This window comes from Cupressus sempervirens, chromosome 7 (assembly GCF_028749045.1).
Source record: "Cupressus sempervirens isolate cs-2001-9-10 chromosome 7, ASM2874904v1, whole genome shotgun sequence".
Classification (NCBI taxonomy): domain Eukaryota; kingdom Viridiplantae; phylum Streptophyta; class Pinopsida; order Cupressales; family Cupressaceae; genus Cupressus; species Cupressus sempervirens.
In genome coordinates this window covers 554,241,375-554,256,778 of record NC_143124.1, presented here as the reverse complement: position 1 = coordinate 554,256,778, position 15,404 = coordinate 554,241,375, and positions in this window count along the sequence as shown.

Here is a 15,404-nt window from a genome sequence, read left to right as displayed (position 1 = left end):
TCGCGATAATAACCAGTTATACTTTTATGATATGCTCAATTTCTACCAAATTCACAAACATTTCACAATTAGACTAAGGATGGGCCTGAAAGAGAGGGTTGTTGATTTGATTGTATTTTCTAGAGGACGTCATAAAAACTTTCCATTAGAGTCGCGAGAATTAACATAATCTTGAGAAATTATTTCACAACTTTAATTTTTGTATATTTTATGGATTTTAATAGTACCATTTTAATTTAAAATAAGGCCTCAATTTGTTGAGGCACTGGATCCATTATATAACCTTCTTTTATGCTTTTGGTATTATTTCAATCTAATTTTATAGATTTCCTTTTGCATTTTTAAAAGCATATATATCTATTATAGCTTATTTCATATAGTTTTAATGAGAAAGAAATTTAAAAAAATTTTTAGTTTGGTTCGATTCAATACTTTTAGCAATATTTTGATTATTTCCTATTGTTATAATTTTTTAACCATTTAAAAAATGACGATTCACAAAACTCTTAAATTTGATGATGTATTCTTTAGTTTGTTGATTTGTTGTTTTCATTCCATTGCAATTGATTTTTTTGGCTTATGATATAACTCCTTCGATGTAGTCAAATAGAATGTATATGTGCATTGATCATTTTGTGTCTAACTGAGAGTTTTAATAGTTGAGTTTCAAATTTATTTTGTGTAGTCTACATATTCTTGAGTTTGTTACCTTCTTTATTCATGTAGTTTCGTATCTATCCTATTACAAAAGTCTTTGTGTCATGGAATACTCAACAAGATTCAAATATCTATGGTCTTAGTAATTTTTACAAGTGATAAGTTTTTGTCTTTTAATACCCAATTATAGTTTGAATAAAAAATATTTAGATATTTTTGCTCTTGATTAAGGTATTTAATTTATTGCATTGAATATAAGAAAATTAATTCTAAGCCTTAGGCTCAATGTTCATGTTGATTCTTATCTAACATATGAATTTTTACTATTATGAACTTACAACTATAGAGACTAAAATCAAATAGATCTAAATATTTATAGTCTTGGTTGTAGCTCCTCTCGAGTTAGCATTTTGTTCTATGATTTAATGACTTGAAAGACACTTTGGTTGTTGTTACTTGATTATTTTCATATTGAGATGCTTCGATGACTATAAATTATTTTGATTACTAGTCTCATAGCTATTAGATAATGCAAGTGATGTTGCTATTTAGTTTCATCATATCTGCATGATAATGCTAGTGATGTGATACAATGATTTATGATGATACCTAGTTTATTTTGTATGCGTACTTGGACTATAGTTTAAATGTTATCAGATGGATATTATTGCACTCATTTTTGGTGTGATTTTATGTTTTGGATATCTATCTTTTACCTTCAGTAGATATATCCTCAAATTATTAAGAATAATTAATTAAATGATTTAATTTAAATGCTTTATTATATGATTATTATGTTGTTATGTTGTACTGTAACATTATTATGCTTGTTGCTTGTTGATGCTAATCCCTTACTTGCAAGAGTTATATGTGTGTTTGTATATGCTTTGGTAATTTATATGTTGATTATCTACACTTCATGTTTGTTGTTTACTGAATAGGTATTAGATACATTCACCCTAACTACAAGATTTGAGTGTGTACCTATATCCTCCACATTGATACTAGGAGATAGTGACCTTGATCATTCATGTTGAGCTAATGTCATCTATGTATGGGTGACATATCTGTGTTATTGTTATTATTAACTCTTTGTTAATTGGTAATCTAGATTCATAATGGATTATATGATTAGACCCATGAGTGTGCCTATACATTTAGGGTTTCACTTTTATCATATAAAATGTTAATTAAAATATCAATTTAATTAATTTGGAAGATTTTATTGTATTTTATTTAATTTTCCAACTTTTTTTGTTGTTGAATTTCAAATACCTTGCTACTTTAGACTAGGTGTGCTCACAATAAGCAAACAAGCACTAGACTCCTTCAAATGAGCTCTCTCCTTGCACCTACAAGCACAAACAAAGAAAACCCATGTCCATAAGCATGTTTCACACCGGGTTCACTAATTGTAGGACTAGAAAATAGGTGCAAATTATACTATGAGAAACCCAAAACTCAAATACATAAACTAATATATTCTAATCTACCATGAAAATCATTGAAAATAAGGATACTAAAAATTACAAGACCCCCTTTTCAATTATAATTCCCATGTCCTTTCTTCTCCATTATTGATGTAGCTCCAATTGTCTATAGTGCACGCACGATTTAAAGAAAAAGGCTAATGAAAAATTGATGGGATATAGAGAATACTGGAAGTGTGGTTTGGGAATAATGGGTTATTGAGGGTAATGGGTTGAAGACCAAATATGAGTGCAAGAAGGTTCACTTTATAGCCAAAATGCAAGAGGTTAGACATGAATGAGGAGATGGCCATTTGTCAATTCAAGTGTGCAACTTGGCACAATATTCCTTAGAATATGTATGACAAATATGATGTGATATGCCAAATGTAGGGTTCTATGACACATAAAAGTCAATTAGCTAAAAGTGGAAGAAAATCTATGAACATCTTATGACACATCAAAGCCACTTGTAGAAAAAAATGTACAATGAATGTAGCTTATTATAGTCATGCGTAAGGAATAATATATGCCAAATATTGCACATATTAGCCAAGTGTAGAGAGAGAATCTATGACGCATTACGACCATGTGTCAGGACTGGGTGGAATATTTGAATTAAAAATTCATTATTCTACACAAATGGAAATTAGTTAATTAGAATTTAGAAATGGGAAAATAGGATTTAGGAAATTGAGAATTCCCATAGTTCGTAAAGATGGATTAGTTAATTAATAAATATTAATTAATTGAGAATGTTGGTTGATAAGAATAATTAGTAAAGTAGGATGAAAAATGATTGAAATGACATAGAAATAGATTATGGGTTAACTAATCCTATAGGACACGTTAGTAAATGATTGGCCAATTTCGATAATACAGATCAACTAGGATAATGGTGGTTAGATCAAAGTCATGATCAAATTGATTGGATGATTAGGATTGATGACATGCCAATGACATATAACATAAATTAAGGACATGTGGTATTTAACACACATTATAAGTGTTGCATGATTGAAGTTGATTGATAAGATTGATTATAATAACATCAACAGACATCGTCAATGCTATTAAATTGATTGGACATGGCCACAATCCAACATTGAGGGACCCGATAAAGTTAATGATTGGATGATAAAGGTTACAGATTGACCTAGCATTCAGGGACATGGTTGTGCTAAGGTCAGATTTGATAGGTTTGATAGATTGGCAAGACACCGAGGGACACGACAATGGCTAGGGCTGGATAAATGATGATTGATTAGGGATGTTTGACATGTTTTAGATCAATTAGCGTTGACTTAGGTTTGATTTGAGACAATTTTGGGTTGATTAGAAAGGATTATGATGATATTGAAATGTTTAGAGTTGATCAAATGATATTTCGATGATATTGAAATGGTTTAGTCACTTTTGAAAAGTTTAAATAAAATAGGAACAGATTCTAAAATGATCTATAGTTGATTTGAAAGGGGTGTGAATGATGAAGAACATGTGAAAATATGTTCAAATAATGATCAAGTTTGGCCAAAAGATCAGAATTAGTGAAATGAGAAAATGGGATATGTTAGTACAAAAATGTGATTAAATAATAGATGCAACCTATTTTTTAGCATCTACAATAAAATAGTACAACCACCTAGGTTTTTTAGAGCCTAAATGGTGAAGGTTGAGTAAGTGTATGTTTTCAATCTTCTTCATTGACTAAAATTGTGTTGATTTCCCAGCATCAAGTTGTTAGCATGAATGTTGATGATACTACATTGGGGGAGTATCCTAAGTATTGGAAAGGATTGAAATGTTGCATTCATGACTATGTTTATCATTGGTGTCAACATAGTATGGTTTCTGTAAAGACTAGCTAAGTAGCAGACACAAATCTTAGTCATACAGATAATGGCTTGATTTTCTGGTGATGCACAGCCATGGACATGTTCAACACAATGTCCTAATGATGTGGTTTAGTCCATAGAGTCTAAGTCAAAGACATACTAAAGTTGTACCTGATTTACATAGAGTAGTTCAGAGACAAAGCATTTGGAAAGTAGTTCCTGATGGTTGTTTGATATCTTTCATCTAAGATGTAATGAGAAGATGTGCAATCATGTAGTGACAAAGGACAATCCGTTGGTGATGTTAGTAAGTGCACAAGCCCTAGTATCGTACATATGAAGTTTTGTATAGATTGTGAGCCGACAATTCTATCATAATTATAATTAATTAATTATCTTATTATAATTGACTTTGGAAAGCCTCAAGGCCGACTTAAGGAATTATTTTTGAAGATATGGTATAAGGAAAGATGTTTTCCTTGTTTGAAAAGTATATTCATTATTGTATGAAGTACGAAGTGCAAAAAGGAGCAACATATTTGAGGAATGTGTGTAAGCAATCCAAGGAATTATTGGATGTGAGATTTGTGATTTGGTTGAAAGATCTGAAGGAGCAGAAGTCTGGTTGATAGGATAGAGCAAGAGGAAGGAAGTACATTTCATTTCTATTTTTTTGCAAGGAATAATACAAATATCATTTGGATAGTGGGTTCATTGGTCTTATCCTTGAAGTTGTTTGGGTAGTGGGTCCAGCTATCTTCCACAACTCCTAACAGGGTTGAGTCTCCTAAAAGGGATTCAAAGTCTCTTAAAAGGGACTCATATGTACTGAATGTATTCATAGACTCCTAAGAGGGCCCATCCTCTAGCAAGAAATATTTATGTTAGTACATAATCTTGTGGGTATGTAACACCGCGCCAAGGGATCCAAAAGAATTAACCTAAATTTTTTACTAAGTTTGCTAAACATTTTTTTTTTTTTTTTTAAAATAAGAAAGTATAACGTACACATCAAACACATAGTAGTGGAAGCAATAACATGTAATCATCAACAAACATACAGAATAGGTTACATTCCTTAAGGATCCCAAGACGTTGAGTCACATTTAAATATAATTAATCCTAAGTCTAACAACTACCACATCCACATGAATGAATAATAAGAAAGTCCAATGTCCATTTAATATACATTTGTTTCGAATGCCTTTTGACAAATGAAACCTGGAATGCTCAATCATCCACTGTACATGTCACAGGGTATGAAAGGCTTAAAAGAATATACATATGTAAAAATAAAGATACATTACCCTCATTGAATCCATGATACAAGTGCAATAAAGTAAATGAAACTAATAAAATACGTGGTACATCTATCCATCATAAAGATATACCATCATAAAACACAATTAACTAAATGTGTGGTTCCTCCCAACCGTCAATAGCATCATTAGACCATCGTGGGCCCTAGCCATCCCCTACGCATAACACCCAAGCCACCGAAGATTACACCTAAACATGCTACAACATTTGCATAAAGAAATCTAACATACTAGAATAAAGCATAAATATACAACATCATCTAAACATGATAAACAAGCATCCCAAGAAACTCCAACCACAGTGACTACGGACAGATCTCAAATGGTAAGAGTAAAAAGCACTACCACCCAAATGTGTGGAACCTAAACGGTCCACTCCCACCACACTAAGGAGATAGTCTCAAGTCCCAAATAGGATATCAAAACACATATAACACAAATACTCTCTAAGTCCAGGAAATCCTAAAAGTATACTAACTCAAAGGTTCCAACACATAGATCGACATCTAGACCTAGAGGCACCACAAAGACATGTAGGAAACCTACTATGTAAGTGGGCAAGTGTCATCACACAAATCACTTTGGAAGTTACCCGAGCAATCCCCTAGGAATCCTGAGTCCCCTGTGATCCTACGACCACTAGTATCCTCTCGTACTAACGAGGCATACCACAGAATGCAAGGTCACAACCAAGCGTTCTCTCTACCCCATCCTAGTCTATACTAGCACTCAAAGCATGGGAGAGAACATACAATTATCTTATTAGGTTCATTTTAATCCCCATTTAGTGTAAATGTTATCACTTATTAAAACAACTTACGATAGGTTTCTCCAGGCAGCCTCTTAGGGCCTTGACCCCCATTGCAAGCCACTTCCCGACACTACACATAGATAACCTACCCTAGGCTCATGAAATCTCAAATCAAAGAATCATAATAAAATCACCTCAATCATATACAAGTGACTAAAAACATCATAAATATAATCCACAATAATCATATCAGTTCTCCACAAGCAACTGGAAAGCATCAAATAATAATCATAATGATCACAACAGTTCTCTATCAACAACTAAAGGCATCAATGATTAATCACAATATCCATTGGTTCTTAACAAGCAACTGGAAAAATATCTCAAAATAAATCACAATACTGATTGAATACTCCAGATTGGACAAGTCAAAACATGTCACACAATGACATCATTAAGATCAAAACAAACACCTCAGTCCTCTCAAAGTAATGAGAAAGCAAATCAATTATAACTGATCGATGACTCAAAAATGGTTAAGTCAAGTATCTCATAAACATACACCTCAGCTTCACACAAGAAGACTGAATAAGCAATAACAATCAATAATCCACACACATCATAGAACATGCCATCACATTACCATGGCTGGGTTAAAAAGATTGAGAACAAATCATCATAACATCACAATCGCATAACCCCCAAGCCTCTAGTAACAACCTAGGATTGGTCAATGCTAAAACAACCTCAAAACCCCAAAACATAAATAGTGCGTAGAAAACATCATAGTCTCGCAGTTTGGATTTGATTTGAAAATACAAATTTGAGAACAACAATAAAGTTTAAGTTTTCCAGTGTTACTATGAGTTCCTCAGATAACCCATTTAATTAAAACCTGTCTCATTCTTATAAAAGAAATCGCATCATGACTTAAAAGTATTGATAATCATTTATTAAAATAATAATAATTGATTATTAAATAAAAATAACCCCAATTTCATTAATAATCAAATTTTTAAATAATCAATATAATTATCATGATTTAATTATTAGTTCCAATTAATTCCAATATCCGCTTTCCTTTTTAAATTAATAATTAATTAATATTCAATATTGGATAACAATTTCTTTACTAAATAATATCTATTAATAATTAATTAATTTAATAATAAATTATGAATAAAATTCTTTTAATAAATAATATTTACCAATCTTTAATAATTACTAATTACAACTCTTAACAATTAATATTAAATAATCCTTAATTAATTAATTAATTAAGTCATGACATATTAATACTTTTTATAAAAATTAATAATTTAAAACTTGCATATTAATGATTAATAATTATATAACATACTAATAAAGTTTTTATTAAAAAAAAAACTTAATAAAGTTTTTATTGAACTTACGACATTCCTTAAGAAAAAGACCACTTTACAAAACAAATGCAATTTATTAATTAAAGTTTTCCTTTCCAATAGTAATAAATTTTATGTTAGTATTTATTATTATTATTTAAAAAGAAAAATTCCCCATTGCATGCATAAATTTATTTGCTTTAAAATAGTTGTTTTTTATTAAATAAATTTATGTAATCATATTTTATAAATATACAAATTTTATAATTCAAATTTTTTCTTCAAATAAAGTCATATATTTTATTTTGTTTTAAAATTTAATATGAATTAACTATATCTCTTTTCATTATATGAATTTAAATTTAATTTTTATTAAAAGAATTAATAAAATTAAATTCAAATCTCTCTCCCTTTTTTTTTAATTACAATTACAACCATAATCTAATAGGAAAGATTCTTTAACCATGTGAATTTCTAAATTAAAATTTTCTTTTCTTAAATCTCAAACCCTTCCTGAATGGATTCTAATTTCTTCCATCTACAAAATGAGCGCTTCTAGTTGATTTACTTTTCTTTGATCTCTTTGCACACAGATGGAATCAACATGCATATAAGGATTTTCCAAAAACTACATGATTGAAGGATTTGTTGCAACGATATACAAACACTCAGATTCCCAGTCACGAAGAAGACATAATTATTTAAATAACATAATTTTAATTGGGTGCATAAAACTCGAGCCTACTTGGTTCTGATGCTACCACGCAATCAACCGAACATTATGAGAAGATTCGCTTCCAAATCCCTCTCCAAAATTCGTCTTTAAAATTCGTGTTCAATAATCATCTCCCAAAAATTCATGTCTCCAAAATCCGCATCTTTCGAAAATGAACCTTCTAATTGTGATAAAGGGTTCTCTCTCCTTAAATCGGGGAACTAACTATACGTTCACCCGGGATAACTCCATGCTTACAAGTCTCAACTTCAAAATTAGTTTTTATTAATCTTTCTTTTATCTTTTCATGCACGTTAAGTGAATAATCAAATAACTTTATTTAATTTTCACTTGACTTCTATTTTTAATTTATTTATTACTTTAATCTCATGCACACTTTATTAAAAAAAGTATCTTTATTAAGTACACATGTTCTATCCTTTTAATTAATTTCTTTTATTTTCAACTCATGCACGCATCATGCAAACTTGAATCCTTTTAACAATTTAATATCTTTTTTTTTTTTTTACTTTAAATTTATTTTAGAAACTTAATTGATAAAATATTTATTAACTTAAATAACAATAATATTTAGCATTTATTTTAAAAATAAACTCTAAATATATTATTATTAAATTAAATAAATATTATCACATTCTAAATTTAAAATTTAACTTTTATCTCCAATTTTTAATTCTCTTTATTTAATTAATTTCTCAATTAATTAAATATAATTAAATATTAAAATGTCATAATAATTTTTCCATTAAATTAAATCATTAATTAATCTTTTAATTAGACTTAATTAATAGAAAATACACCAAAGACTCATAAAACAACATACGAAAACCCATCATAGCAAAACACATACCAAATCAAACTAAAGGGTTATAATCACGAATTAATGTCATTCAATGCATTCGGAGGGTTGACAACTCGAATACTTGTCCTAATTTTCAACTAGAACAAATGGCTTAAAGGGTTGGGATTTGGACTCAAGAATTTATCTCCCCTCTCTTACCATTGAGATAATGCGATAGGGTAGGCTCATCTTGGCAATTCAGGGAAGTCGATACCTAGTACCTGCAACCTGCATAAAATCCACACATGTACAGACACAATATTCTAAGCTAAACAGGCAATGGCAAGAAGTGGTGCATCGTGTAGATCCCAACTAGTAGGTGACTACGACTCCCTTCCTTAACCATATCAGAAATGCCATACATAAATAAAACAAACACATGCACCATACACATGCAAGTATGAGTTAAGTATTCATAAGAAAACACATAATAATCCATCTAACTAATCATCATCAATAACTAAAAACACTAAATAATCATCATACATACATGAAATATAGAGTACCAAGTAATCTCATCATATAATAAACTGAATGCGAAACAATAGCTGATAAACTCAAAGTAATGCCACTAATCATAAGCGTAAAAATGTCCTAAAAGAGTTCACAATGATAACAAAAATGCGAACTAGGGGCAGGCACTACAGGGTACCATCCCCATTGGGGTTTTCCCTCTAATCAAGGGTTTCCGTAGTTAACATATCTAGTGTTATTGTGTATGAGTATCTTGTTGTGGTTTCAAATTTTATTGCTCATATGATTAAATTTTAATAAGGTTGATAACTATGATATTAGTTGGATAACTGATTCACCCCCCCGCCCCAATTTATATTGGTGGACTATATATTCTAATGATTGGTATCAAAGCATCAGGTTCTTAAAGGATAAGCTTAACAACTTGGGAGATCGATGACGATTCCTTTTAGAAAGGATAGTCCTAGATTTGATGGGGCCAACTATGACAGTTGGAAGGAGAAGATGAAGACTCATCTATTGTGCATGGGTTCATTGTTAGTTAATGGTGATTGATCAGGGAAGTACTGTATGTACTTCATAATTCTTGTAGCTAAGTCTAACATGGATCACATTAAGGGTCTAAAATGCTAGTTAGCACATGCATTTTCTATGAAGGATTTGGGGGCAGAAAAAAAATCCTTGGTATGAAAATTTCCAGAGATAAGAAGAACAGGAAATTGACATTATCTCAAGTTGATTATATTGAGAAGGTGTTGCAATGTTTCTCTATGGAGAATGCTAAAGCTGTCAGCACACCTTTACCTGGTCATTTGAAGTTGACTAAGGAGATGTGTCCAATGATACAAGAAGAGGAGGATAATATGTCTAAAGTACCTTATGCTTCAGCTATAGGAAGCTTGATGTATGCTATGGTATGTACAAGGCTAGATATTGCACATGAACTGGGAGTTGTTAGCAGGTATATGAGTCATCCAGGGCTTGAGCTTTGGAATGCAGTTAATTGGATTCTCAAATATTTGAGAGGAACATCCAGTAAGTGTCTACATTTTGGGGGCTCTACTATTGATTCACAAGTATATGTTGACTTAGATTTGGCCGGGGATACTAATACTAGGTAGAGTACTATAGGTTATGTATTTACTATTGGTGGGGCAGCAATGAGCTGGTTTTCTTGGTTACAGAAGGTGGATTCTTGATCCACTACAGATGTAGAGTATGTTGCTACTACATAGGCAACCAATGAGATGATATGGCTTTAGTTCTTCTTGGAAGAATTGGGACACCCTCAAAAGGATAATTATTTTTTAACAAATAGTTAGAGTGCTATTCATCTTGTGAAGAATTTTGCTTTGCATTCTAAGATAAAACACATTTAGTTGTAGTACCATTTCATTCAATCACTTTTGGATGATGAAAAATTAAAGCTAGACAAGATACATATAGATGAAAATCCAACATATATGTTACAAAGGTAGTGAAAAGGGATAAGCTAAACTCCTCTTTAGCTTTAGTTGGTCTTCTAAATTGAATGGAATAGATGAATAACTAAGTCTAGGGTGGTTTGATCTAGTGGGAGCCCCATGTGGTAGTAGTATTGCTACAGGATCAGTCTCCAAGTGGGAGATTATTAGTTTGCGGTGACTGATCAACGAAGTATCATACATACTTCATAATTTTTTGGGGTTTAGGGCATCGCCTCAAAAAAAATTTTGGGCCCTATCTTATTAGTAATTTTGGGCCCTATCTTATTAGTAATTTTGGGCCGACATATTGTAATTAACTATAACCCTAAAGCAGAAAAAATGTTTGTATAAAAGGGCTTAGGGTTAGTGATTTTTCCATAAGGTGTGATGCAAAAATTGCTTCTTGTAGTGGTATTGAGGTATAAGGAATTATGGATTGTAATCAAGTTGTAATCACTAGATCATGTTAATAATATTGGACTTATTGTTTGGTGGATGTAGCCCAGAGTTTGGGTGAACCACGTTAAATCTTGGCATCCTGTGTTCTCTTTTGTGCAATCTATTATTTTATGATATTGTTTATATTTGCATGTAATTTTTATTTTTGTCTAAGGTTAATCCTAATATCTAGGTTATTGGATCTTGATAAAGAGTGAAAAGACAATTGTGAAAGAAGAAGAACTTGAAGAATGCAATGAAGTAGAGAGAGATTTGTTCATGTGCAACATGAGAGTTAGAGAAGCTCTACTATCAACTCTTCTAGAGAATGAATACAATTAGGTAACATCAGATCAAACATCTCATGAAATTTGAAAAGCATTAGAATTTACTTTTGAAGGTGATACACATGCAAAGAAAATTAGATTGCAAAATTGGATATGTGCATTTCAAGATGCTAAAATGATGGAAGATGAATCTGTAAGAAGCTGCATTGCTAGAATATCAAAAATTGTTGTAAGAATTTGATCTCATGGTGGAACCAAGGAAGAAGATGAGGTAGTATGGAAGATCTTGAAAAGTTTGATGCCACCATTCAAATAAGTAGCTCAAATGATTCAACTATTGATACCTTGCTCTAAGGATTTCACCAAGGAAATGTTGCTTGGAAGATTAGAAGTTGGAGAAGTAGATCTAAGACAGTTTGGAGATCTAGCTAGAGTCAAAATAACTTTTATTGCCTTGAATATCTGACCTAATCCAACAAGCAGTGCAAGCACACATGGAGATTTTGCTAGTAGCAATAGATTTCATGAAGATAAGAAGATTGAGGAAGGTATAACCCTTCTCATGAGAACAGGAAGAGAAAAGATAATAAGAAAATCTTTAAATGTTAGACTTGTGATAAATTTGGTCATTACACATCTAAATTTCCTAAAAGAGAGAAAAATTATAAGGGAAAATTCAAGCCTAGAAGAGATAGAAATTATTTTTATGCAAATGAAGCTGAAGAATCTGATGAGAGAGGTCAAAGTGAAAGCGATGATGAATTGGGATTTGTGGCTATCAAGGAAGATGATATTGATAGATAAATTTGAGAAGAAAGAGCTCCAGTTTCCCAAGTTTAAAAGAAATTTGATTGGATAATTGAAATTGGTTTTTCACATCACATGACTAGTGATATGAATAAGTTTGTTAAATTGAAGAATCATGATGGAGGTATTGTTAGAGTTAGTAAAATGTAGCCTGTCATATAATAGGTATTGGATCCATTACTCTTGATGGTAAAACTAACACTGGTGATGTTTATTTTGTTGATGTATTAAAGCATAATTTGTTGAGTGTTGGACAATTGGTGGACAAGGGTAATCAGTTGCAATTCACTTGGAAGACCTGTATTATCAAAGACAAAGATGGTAATATGATTAGAATAGACACAAGACCTAGAGGTAATGTGTTTCAGTTGAATCATACTAAAATGACATGTTTGGTAGCTAAAGTGGACAATAGTTGGTTGTGGCATAAAAAATTTTGTCACATAAATTTTGATAATATTGTGTAAGTTAGTAGCACATTTGCAGTCAAAGATTTGCCTAAGATAACAAAGCCTACTAATGTTGTTTGCAAAGAATGTATTTTGGCTAAATAGAAGAAAGTATAATTTCCTAGAAAGAAGTTCAGTACCATAAAGAAACTGAAGATTGTTCACACAGATTTGAGTGGTCTTTCAAGAACAAAAGGATTCTATGGGGAAAGGTATTTTATGATTTTTGTTGATGATTTCACTAGAATGATGTGGGTAACTTTTCCTAAAGAGAAATATGAAGCTTTTGAGAAGTTTAAGATATTTAAGAATAGAGTTGAGAATGAATCTAGTGTTAAGATAAAGTGTTTGGGATCAGATAGAGGAGGAGAGTTCACCTCTAGAGAATTTAACATATTTTGTGAAGAAAAAGGAATCAAAATACAACTATCCTCACCTAAAACACTTGAGTAGAATGAGATTGTTGAAAGAAGAAATAAGTTAGTAGAAAAAGAACCAAGAGTGATGTTGTTTGAGAGTGATGTTTCTAAGACATTTTTGAGAGAAGCAATCAATACAACAGTATACACTCCAAAAAGAGTATAGATCAGAAAAGAAGACAAAGATATGGTATACAAACTAAAGAAACCTTTATATGGTCTAAAGAAAGCACCTAGAACGTGGTATGGAAGGTTGGAAAAATATATGGCAAAGCTTGGATTTGCTAAAGGTACGACAAATAATAACCTGTATTAGAAAGAAATTGAGAATAGTTTGTTGATAATAGTAATATTTGTTGATGACATCATATTAAGAGAAAATGATGCATAAGGTGATTGTTAGTGTAAATAATTATTATTTACACTTTACTTAAGTTTACTTAGGTTAAATGCATTATTTTATTATTTATTAGTTATACACCTAGGAGTATGCATACTCATATGAGTTGTCTTGTTGACAACATAGGAGTTAGCAACTCTATTTTAGCACATGGTGTCTACAACACAGGAGTTTGCATAATCAACTGAGTTGTCATGTATACAACACAAATGTTCACACTCTAATTAAGCACATGGTGTCTACAACATAATTTTATGTGACACACCTATGTAAACTTATCCTCTCATCATTGCACTAACTCCTGTGCTCAACAGAGGATAATCCACTCTTGGTGGACATGTGCTTAGTTGTGAGGCTTATCATTTTGCTAACTTCTAGTCATTCTAGAGGCCCTTATATACAGGCACTTCTACTATACATGTACATCAATTCATTTTCATATTGTTATTATGATCATACATCATTTGGTCCATATTGTGCTTTTTCTTGAAGCTTCTTGGTCTTGGCATCATTTTTCCCTAAGGCAAATTCTTACATGGTATCAGAGCCTTAGGGGCATCATTTCATAGCCATTGGAGACCATTCTTGCTTCACCTCTCAAAGGGCCTCGATTCAGATCCAGAGTATCCACAGCTATTGGGAGTGTCTAGAGCCAAAGTGGACCTCACTATTGTGTCTGGAGTGTCAATTCAGTGAATTTTGACTATAAATTTTCCTACCCTAGGCCATAGTCAAAATTGAGGCAAATTTTTTGCAAACTGACACTTAAAGGCTCAATTTGCGTAATTTGGTATGATCATTTCAGCTCTATACATTTGATTTTTGGATCTGTATTTTTCTGCAATTTTAATTTGCATCTCTACAATTTCATTTGTTCTGCAATTATTTTTTGGATTTGTATTATTTTTCCAAAATTCTATCAAATTTTTTTGGCCATCTGGCCTATAGAGGAGGATTTTTTTGCAGGCTAACTAGGTGATCAAATCTCGGTTCTCGCGGACAAAAATTCCAATTTAGATCTGACATATTACGACCGACAACATATTCCTCAACATGACCAAAATATTCTACATAACAACTGACATTCCAAACTGGATAATCATACACTTCTAGTGAGCTACATAACACAATAGATCAACCAATCGATGATCGTTAAGCTAATTTAATGACTATGGCTCCTTTCATTTAAACCACTTGGCAATCAATTTTGGGGTGAATGTGGGACTAAAGTCCCACACCCACCTATTGGTGACCAAAATTTTGGCACCGCTGCTTCTCCCCTCAAGTGTGGCTAACTTCACCTCTACCAAGCACCTCTGATAGCTAGCAAGCTTTTCGGTGCCACATTTGCAAAAACCCAGTCTTCACTCAGCTCCATTTAGCCCTTCTACCAAGTCAAATCCATGTCACCTCCAGTCGATAGTACACATCAGCACCTTCATACACCCAGTCGATAGTACACATTAGCACCTCCATATGCCCAGTTGATAGTACACATCAGCACCTTAATACACCCAACCACTAGATACATCATCGTATGAACTACCACATCATCTGGACGGGTCCTTTTTTGCTAACATCATCTTTTTCATGCGCCTAAGTTTAACAACCATCTTACCATCACCAACAAGCCTTATTGCACTACTACAACAACCATTTGGACATCAAATTTGACATAGTGTTTTGCTGATTAGA